Source organism: Belonocnema kinseyi, chromosome 1 (genome assembly GCF_010883055.1).
Source record: "Belonocnema kinseyi isolate 2016_QV_RU_SX_M_011 chromosome 1, B_treatae_v1, whole genome shotgun sequence".
NCBI classification, from domain to species: Eukaryota; Metazoa; Arthropoda; class Insecta; order Hymenoptera; family Cynipidae; genus Belonocnema; species Belonocnema kinseyi.
The window spans coordinates 94,604,432-94,613,708 of NC_046657.1; the positions used below are offsets into that span (position 1 = coordinate 94,604,432).

General features: G+C 35.6%; 1 protein-coding gene across 1 annotated transcript in view; it reads left to right on the forward strand.

Moving 5' to 3' along the window:
* The first annotated feature begins 8,120 nt into the window (after positions 1-8,120).
* The window catches only part of LOC117167902 (RNA polymerase II elongation factor Ell-like), a 12,694-nt gene continuing 11,537 nt past the window's right edge, over positions 8,121-9,277 (forward strand). Inside the window, exon 1 of the mRNA XM_033353143.1 lies at positions 8,121-8,276. The gene's annotated coding sequence lies outside the window, so the exon portion shown is untranslated. The remainder of the gene's footprint in view (positions 8,277-9,277) is intronic.

Sequence of the window (9,277 nt, forward strand, 5' to 3'; positions counted from 1 at the left end):
TGCGGCGATTACCGCAGGTTGAACGCTGCAACCATCCCAAACAGGTATCCTGTTCCTCACCTGAGCGACTTTCCAAACATTCTGTACGGTAAGAGGGTGTTCTCCAAAATTGATTTGCACATGGCATATCATCAAATTCCAATCGCGCCTGACGATATTCCAAAAACCGCTGTCATCACTCCTTTCGGACTCTTTGAGTACACGAGGATGACGTTCGGGCTACGTAACGCAGGTCAAACCTTTCAAAGGTACATCCACCAAGCCCTGGGGGACCTTGACTTCGTGTTTACGTACATTGACGATATCCTCATTGCGTCTTCTAACGAGGAAGAGCATGAGAGCCATCTGAGAACCGTTTTCCAGCGTTTAAAAGAATTCTCTCTCCGCATTAACATCGCTAAGTGCCAACTGGGTAAATCGGAACTCGACTTCCTAGGCTACACTATTAGCGAAAAAGGTTGTTCACCTACGCCCGAGAAGGTGCAGGCTATCACAGGCTTTCCGAAGCCGAAGAACGTGGTCGAACTCAGAAGGTTCCTGGGTATGGTAAATTTTTACCGTCGCAGTATACCTCATGCAGCACAAATTCAAGCACCGTTGAACCAGTTTTTGACAGATTCTCGTAAAAATGACAAGAGGGTTATCCCCTGGTCTGACGAGACAAGTGAAGCGTTCGAGCAGGTCAAACAAGTCCTGGCTAACGCGACACTTCTCGCTCACCCGTCTCACAATGCTGAGACACGCCTTGTCACCGACGCGTCTGACTCCGGCATGGGAGCCTCCCTCGAACAACGGGTCGAGGGAGATTGGAAACCGCTAGCTTTCTTTTCTAGGAAGTTTTCCCCCGCGCAGAAAAACTACAGCGCGTATGACCGGGAACTGACGGCCATCTTTGAGTCCATTCGATATTTTAAATACTTCCTCGAGGGGCAAAGTTTCAAGGTCGTAACCGACCATAAGCCTTTAATTTTTGCGTTTCGTCAAAAGGCTGAAAAAGCCTCCCAACGTCAACAACGACAGCTCTCCTTCATTTCTCAATTCACCACCCAGATCGAACACCTGTCTGGGGTGGACAACGTCGTTGCTGACTCCTTATCGCGAGTTGACGCAATCCAAATTCCGGCCGAGTTCAGCATCTGCGAACTGGCTGAAACCCAGGAGGCTGACGAGGAACTTAAAGCTCTTCTCAAAGAGCCTAACTGCTCCTTGAATCTCAAGAAGATTCAGTGGGACTCCGGAAAGTCATCCATCTTTTGCGACCTGAGGGGCGAAACACTACGTCCATACATTCCGCTGATTTTGCGAAAACGTATATTCCACCTTTTTCATAATCCGGCGCACCCAAACGCCAAGGTAACGGAACGCGTTATCCGTAAGCGCTACGTCTGGCCTTCCATGCGGCGAAACATCACTGATTGGTGCAAACTGTGCACAGCATGTCAACAGTCCAAGGTTTCGCGCCACAACCACCTTCTACCGGCAGATTTCGTGGCACCAGACGGCCGTTTTCGTCATGTCCATATGGACATCGTGGGCCCGTTACCCTTAAGCAACGGACAGCGTTATTGCCTTACGATCATCGATCGTTTTTCCCGGTGGCCCGAAGCAATACCGCTTCCTAATATTGAAGCTTCTACCATCTGTAGAGCCTTTTACGACCAGTGGATCGCGCGTTACGGCACACCCGAAACCTTAACCACAGATCAAGGCAGTCAATTCGAGGCTCAGGTATTCAAAGCATTGCTTCAACTAATTGGTTGCAATAGAATCCGCACCACCGCTTACCACCCTGCCGCTAACGGCATGATTGAGCGGTGGCATCGATGTCTCAAAGCCGCGATCATGTGTCACGCCGATCAAGAGTGGTCACAATCACTCTCCACTGTCCTTCTGGGACTCAGGTCCAATGTTATGGATATTGGTTCGTCTCCCGCCGAATTCGTCTTCGGTACCACCTTGCGAATTCCCGGCGAATTTGTACTGCCCGACGATTTCTCTCCAAATCCGCATATTTTCGTCGAAGAATTTCGAGAACATATGCGCAAGATTAAGCCGATCCCAGTAGGTCACAAATTTAAACGTAAACCTTTTTTATTTAAAGACTTAACGGTTTGCTCGCATGTATTTTTGCGCAACCACGCCAGGAAATCCCTGGAGCGGCCCTACACCGGTCCGCACCAAGTCATAAACAGAACTTCCGAGCGCGTTTACGAAATCGATGTCAATGGCACTTCACGCCAAGTCTCCATCGAACACTTAAAACCAGCTTACTTCATGCGCGAAGATCTAGAAAGCATTTTGCCAATTCAGGGAGATTCAGCTGACGGAACCAGTTCAGCTCCTCCGCTAAGAATGTATGCGAACAAAAAGGTTACGTTTAAAGCATAAATTCTCCACACACAGCTAACGACTGCATTTATTCCCAAATTAACGTAAATCTAAAGTTTAAGATATCAAGTCCATCGCCATGGCCATGTATTTTTAACTTGAAATCGCGACTTGTTTATATTCTTTCGCCTCGTAGGGGTGTTGCACTTTTACCTGAAATCTCTGGAATAACAGTCGTTCAACTTAGCAGCACATGTAATTTCTCCTTTTAAAAAAAAAAAAAAGAAAAAAATCGTTTTATAACTTTTAGCGACTCGTAATACATTGTCAGCAATTCTTAGGTAGAGCAAAAATAAAAAATCTTAGTCATTACTATTTGTAGCACCTGTGTAAGAGATAACTTTACTGGATGTTAGAGATATTTTACCGACTGGTATCCGTCGATACCAAACAAATACCGACTAGGATCTATCGATACCAAACACGTCACACGACATAGATGTGCAATTTTATGTACTATAGTTATAACGTCGTGCAAACGATCATTAAGCCAATACCAAGAATGTACATGTACCCGTGCGAACGATTAGCGTTTTTGCTCCGTCTCCTTATTTCGTGTTCATGTAAACACTCGGGGGGGAGTACTGTAGGGATACACTATTCAGCGCGCCAAGTGCTCGAAATTGCACTACGATGCAAGCGGCGTATACCACCTGTGGGCATAGTAGGGTTCTACGTTTCCAGGCACGTAGTACTGCCTAGCGTACAAGCGAGAGTCTCTCTTTCATCTCCCTACTCCAAGTTCCCGCTTCTCTCAGCGTTTCCCGCTCATCGTTCCGGTATCCCTACTCCATCCTACTGCCTCGCCTGTCGAATCGAGCTTGGCTCGCCATTACTCTTAGTCCGGCCAACCCATCGTTCGCATGTGCGAAACGACATCAGATCAAACTATGATCTTGTAATTGAATATTAACTTGGACGTGCAATGTCCATTTCTGACCAATAAAGTTTACTCGTTGAATTTAACAATGTGAATACTTATTTCTCTATACTTCTTATTCCGCAACTACGGGTTTTTATTCGGTGTATCCAGCTTGCCCGACAGTTGCGTAACAGTTACGTAGCCGCCGTGTTACACCGTACGGTCGAACGCAACACGGTAACGAAAGAAGCGAAAGAAACGTTACCGGTAGTGACGTTCTGACCGTCATTTACCCGCCATTTACCGGTCATGTGTTGTAAATGGGTAAATGCGGTAAAACTCAAAATATGAAGAAATAACTAATTAAAAGTAATTAAATACATTTTTTAAGCATTTTTCCACACAATCCGAATTAAAGTCCATAAATCACTGTAGGGTAAGGAAAAAAGAGACTGTAGATAATAATTAAATACATGGTCGATGTGCAACATAACCAACAAATGTCAAGCCTTACGCGGCTGGATTTTGAAAACACGAATTGCTAAGTTATAAAGAGTTTAACGTGAAAATGAACAATTTTCAGAATAAAAGTTTTGTATGAAAAGTATAATGGAAAAAAGAGCGGAACACACACCTTTTAATCGACTTCGGAATATTTAACAGAAAAGTATTAAGGAATCAAAATATCAAAAAATTTAAAGGAAGGAATAGCAATTTCTGTCATCTTATTTCATACAAATAATAACTGATAAACAATTTGAATATTTCCCATAAATTTTCTAACAATTGTTAACTATTTAAATAAATTTAACTTATTCAAGCAATTATCTATTCCCAAATATTTTATTAAATAATCTATTTTCTGGATGAAATGTAATATTTGGCCATGACTTGGAGTATTTACATTTTTCAAAAAACGTCGTGTAATTATTTTAATAATTCATTATTTTCAAAATTTATAAAAATTGAGCCAGAGGTGTCTGCTTTTTTCTCAAATTGGTACCCTATTCTACTTTCTAACGAATAATTATACAACTCTGCGACATTTCGTCTAATGTTTAACAAATTTCTATTTGTTTAAGAAATTATTATTTGCTCAAGCAGTTTTTTCCGATGACCTTATAAAATAATATAAAGTAGAATATATCTAATTATTTTTTTGACTCTATAATGAACATGTTAACCGTTTTTTAATTGTTTAAACACTAACTTTTTAAAAATAGTTTTACAATCATATTTTCCGAAATAAACATAATATTAAATGATTTTAAGTAGTAAATGCTGTAAGAAAGAGCATTTAATTAAATAAACAATTTTTAATTCGTGTTAACCATCCATACTCAATTTGAAGGAAATTTAAAGAAAACAATGAATTGTATAAACAATTACATAAAGCTTTTCGAAGAATTAGTACTCTTTAAAATCATTCAATATTAAGTTTAATTAATAGAATACGACTATTAAAATATTTTCTTAAGGAAAAATAATTTTTGAAAGAAATTCAGTTTGTTCGAAAAATCAAAAAATAGTTAATATATTCTTTCTATACAATATACAGTTAGAAAAATAATTGTATATGTTCCATTTTATTTTCTTTCCCAAAAGTATTCGAAAGAAAACTGCTTTATAAAATAAAAAATGTTTAGACAGATAAGAATTTGTTAAACATTAGAAGCAATGTAACCAAAGTATGTAATTATTCAACAAAAAGTAGCATAGAATACCAACTTGAGAAAAAAGTGGACATCTCTGTGTTGATTTCTAGATCTTCTGAAATTAAACAGTAATTAATTATTTAAATAATCAGATAATGTTTTTTTAATTAATTCACTTTTCCAAACAATGACTAACGACAACATTTCATTCCGAAAATACATTTTTTTCACATTTTTTTGGAAAAAATAAATGTTAAAATAAGCTACATTTATTTAAATAATTACAAATTGCTTTCGAAGTCATGGGTAAAATTTAAAATCTCCATTAGTAATTATTTGTATTCGAAAATGGCAGAAATTGCTGAAAATTAACAGTAATACGTAAAATGTATTTTTTTGGTTTGGGTCATGTTTGTGGCCCCGTGTGTGTTGGGGGGGGGGGGGGGTTTAGAAATAAAAGTTGTTAATATGATTTTATTTCGTCGATACATCTCTTCAATACTTACAAAATTTTGCGCGTTTCGATAAGACTCTGAAGTGTGGATTTTCTTGCTCCGGAAATTAAAATTTTGTTATGGGATGATGGTGCCCCTGTCTGTAACTCAAAAAGCATTTTTCGAACTGCCCAAATATATATGTTGGACACGTTTTATTTCAGTGTGTGTACCATAAATGAATGATATAATTATTTATATAATTTTTTTTATGAAATATGACACATAACATGAAAAAATAGTAAATAAAACAACGTATACACGAGTTACACCCTGAAACTTTAATTTAAGCATTATATATGTGTTTTATAAACATCACAAAATTTAAACAATACAAGATTTCTACATTATTCCAGTTTCTTTACAATGAAGGGCCTCGTAGTCACGCATCACGTAAGTAGGCTTTAGCCTAGGGTGGCACATCTTGGTGGGTGGGAGCGGGGCAGCCGAATTTTCGTGCTCTAAATTTTCAAAAATTTTGGATTTTTACACACAGATGCTCACATATGCAATTTATTGAGTAATTCTAAACATTACATAAATCACCAAATGCATTTTTATTTTACCTTGTATAATACACGTTATGTAATATAAATAGAGGTGCTTCATGACAGTAGTTAATTTTTTAGCCTATAAAGGTGGCAAATTTCTTTTATCCGATAATTAGCTCAATAACGTAGGTTTTTATCATTTTATTAATGTATATGTAGGTGAAAAGAAACAATACAAAAGAAAGAACAAAAGAAGCATGATACTTATTATACAGGGTGATTTTATTAACTTGAAACTTCTGATTCATAAAATTTTTTCACAGAGTGCCTATTTTTTCAGATATTTGAAAAATAGGCTCTCTATGAAAAAATGTTATGAATCAAAAGTTTAATGTTAAAAAAATCATCCTGTATGTAATTTGTTCCCTTCACGATGGAAAGCTAATATATGGAAAAAGTTCTAAGATATCTTCTTCATATAGTAAACTAATAGGCTTTTATAGAAGTTTCATAGTTACTTATTCAACTGATTGTGATTATTATTGATCCTGAACTAATATTGAACTAATTCTTCATTGAAATTTAGAAAGTACAATTTTAATATCACCGCCTGATTGCCCAAGTTTTGAGGTTATGATTTCGTATTTTCATTTGAGTGGTGAAATTTTTATTTTTAAGCCAAATATTTGTATGTAATTATACTTCTATGTGCATGAAACTTAATTTGCACCATGGATTAGCATTCAACAAATGATAATTTGTTTAAAATATTAGTTTTACCAGATTTACCAGCTTGACTCGTGTTACGTCACTGGCGCTGTAGTAGAATTTTAATTATACTGTAGTCGGACGCTGATTCGTTGTTGTCGTTGTATGATTAAAATCATAACCGGGAGAACACTAAGGTTTTCAAATCAAACTCAATTTAATTTATCACTTCAAAGTATATTGTTAGCATATTGAAGTTATTAATGTTCCATTGTTATACTCTATGTGCACATATAAATATTTAACTAACAAACAATTGAGTTGGTTGTTACACAATTTCTGATTTACATATTGATAATTTGTTTATAATATTCGGCGAGAGCCGATCGCGACGACGCGCTTCGCGTTTAGGTAATTTGAGCTTTGATCTTTATTACACAGTCTCAGAATAGATTTAATTTACATTTGTTAAGTTAATTGTCGCAGGTTTAAGGTAAAAATTGCGGATCCGAGTTACAAAAAGTCTGCCGTTTTCCCGCTATGCAAGCGAACTTATTACCTTCGTTTTGGGTGGGGGATTCCCTCTCTTTTTAGTTAAAGCCAATGGAAATGCTGACTTCATGGAATTTTCCGATCGTTTATCCAATAGTAAAGTAGGTTATTTTACTCCGCCTACAGGAAATGAGTCATAATGTGACTCATTATAAGATTGAAATATAAATATTCGTAAGTCCAAAGTCCTTAGCTATTGCGTTTTACATTTGTCTTATTGCGCCTTAATATCATAAAGATACTTAACTATGACTCATATTTGGTACTAAAATAGCGATGACCTAACGCTGCGTTTATTCTAAGTATAATTATTATTTTAACCCTAAGACAGAGAGAGGTATTGTTTTGACATATATTGCCATCTTGTAACATTTATATAACTTTATTCCACTTTAGTAACATCACGTATATTCGTGAACTAATTTTAATTCTCCCGCTATTCCGTCATCTTGGTTATGCGCGATAGAATTTAGTTCCCAACTTTTGCATTCTGTCACACATCACAACTCGTCATTAATGGTATTACCGGTGAAACTGATAAATTTACCCGGCATACGGGTAAGATCCTATGTCTAGTTACCGGTAATGACGGTGATTTTCCTGTTGAAATTACGAAGAATATTACCGCGACCCCACTTTACAGCATGCAGACATCTTGCCACGTGACTTTGTAGACATAGCGCGAAATTTTAAGTAGATATACTTTGAAATACATCATTCATAAGAAATTGTTTGTGCTTTACTGTTCGGATGTTGTTATGAGTATTTAGAAAACAGACTAGTGACTGACACATTGAACTTTCAAAATAAAAGGTCTTGATTGCTGATATTTAAGTAAATAATAATAGATATGGAATTTAAGGTTAGATTGGCAACACTGAGCACTGAGATTTATATGCTTTACATACTTTTATATTGGCGGGCATGCATATTTACACGTCGTAATTTGACGAACTTCAGATCGGATACATTGCTCAACATTTCTAACCATGATCAAGAATTTCTAACATTCCTGTCATTGTTTGAATTGCTTTGCATTAGCTGTATTTCTCATGACGTGATAGTGCTAGAGCTTGTTATTTCCTTACTCGGTTTTTAAGTTCGCTTCTGTTGATAAAAGATCGAGGTAAGAGCTATATTTTATAACTTTGTAATTTTTCCTTATATCGGACGTGTATATTTACATAAGTACCTGTAGAAAACTGAATTTTCTCATCCGAATTTAATTTGGAATCAGTTTTGTATATATTCGAGGTTGAAAGTAAGGAAAGCCCTTGTTGAAGTTTATTGTTCATGACGGATGTGGAATTTCCGTTTTTTTAACATATGGTATATATCCACGTGGATTATTTAGGTGTATTTCCTCTTGTCATTTTTATAATAAAGTTTAATTCCTTTTTATAACAAAAATTCCAAACGATTTTGAAAATAGATTAATTCAGATACACTGGATTACAAAAAAAGACAGGGAATTTATAGGTTAAAATGAAAAAGTTGAAAATATGGTGCCTTTACAATTGTCAAATAACACGTATTTTTTTATAATTATTTGCAGAATTATACAAAATAAATATATTTTGTCGTTTCCAATTATACTTTAAGAGATATAATCAATTTGTAAATTTAATCCGGTAATATAACAGTTTTTGGTTAAATTATAGAATAGCTGGTACCCCCCTTTATTTCATTGGAATTTTTTTTTTAAATCAAACTATTGGAACCTGAAATTGAAGTAAATTCGAAGCGATTTTTGAAAAGAAAGCAGTAAAATTATTATTAATTGCATTATTATAACGTGTCAAATATGGGTCTACCAAAAATTAAAATTTGTCGTATTTAATTTACTGTTTAAGTCCTTTTACAACTTCCGGTAAGGTAAAAAGTTATAAATAAGTGTATTTTGAACTTTTATTTACATATCTTGACATATTTTGCTGTTTGTTTTGTTCATATAAACCATTTTACTTACAAAAAAAGAAAGAGTTGCTAAAGTTGCTGAAGAGAGAGTCGTTTCAAATTTTATAAAGCACCTCGAAACCTTTTCCAACGTTTAAAAAAATGCAAATGAAATTGTTATAATTGTTTATATTGATGAAAATAATTTACAAAATATGTTCCATTTTATTC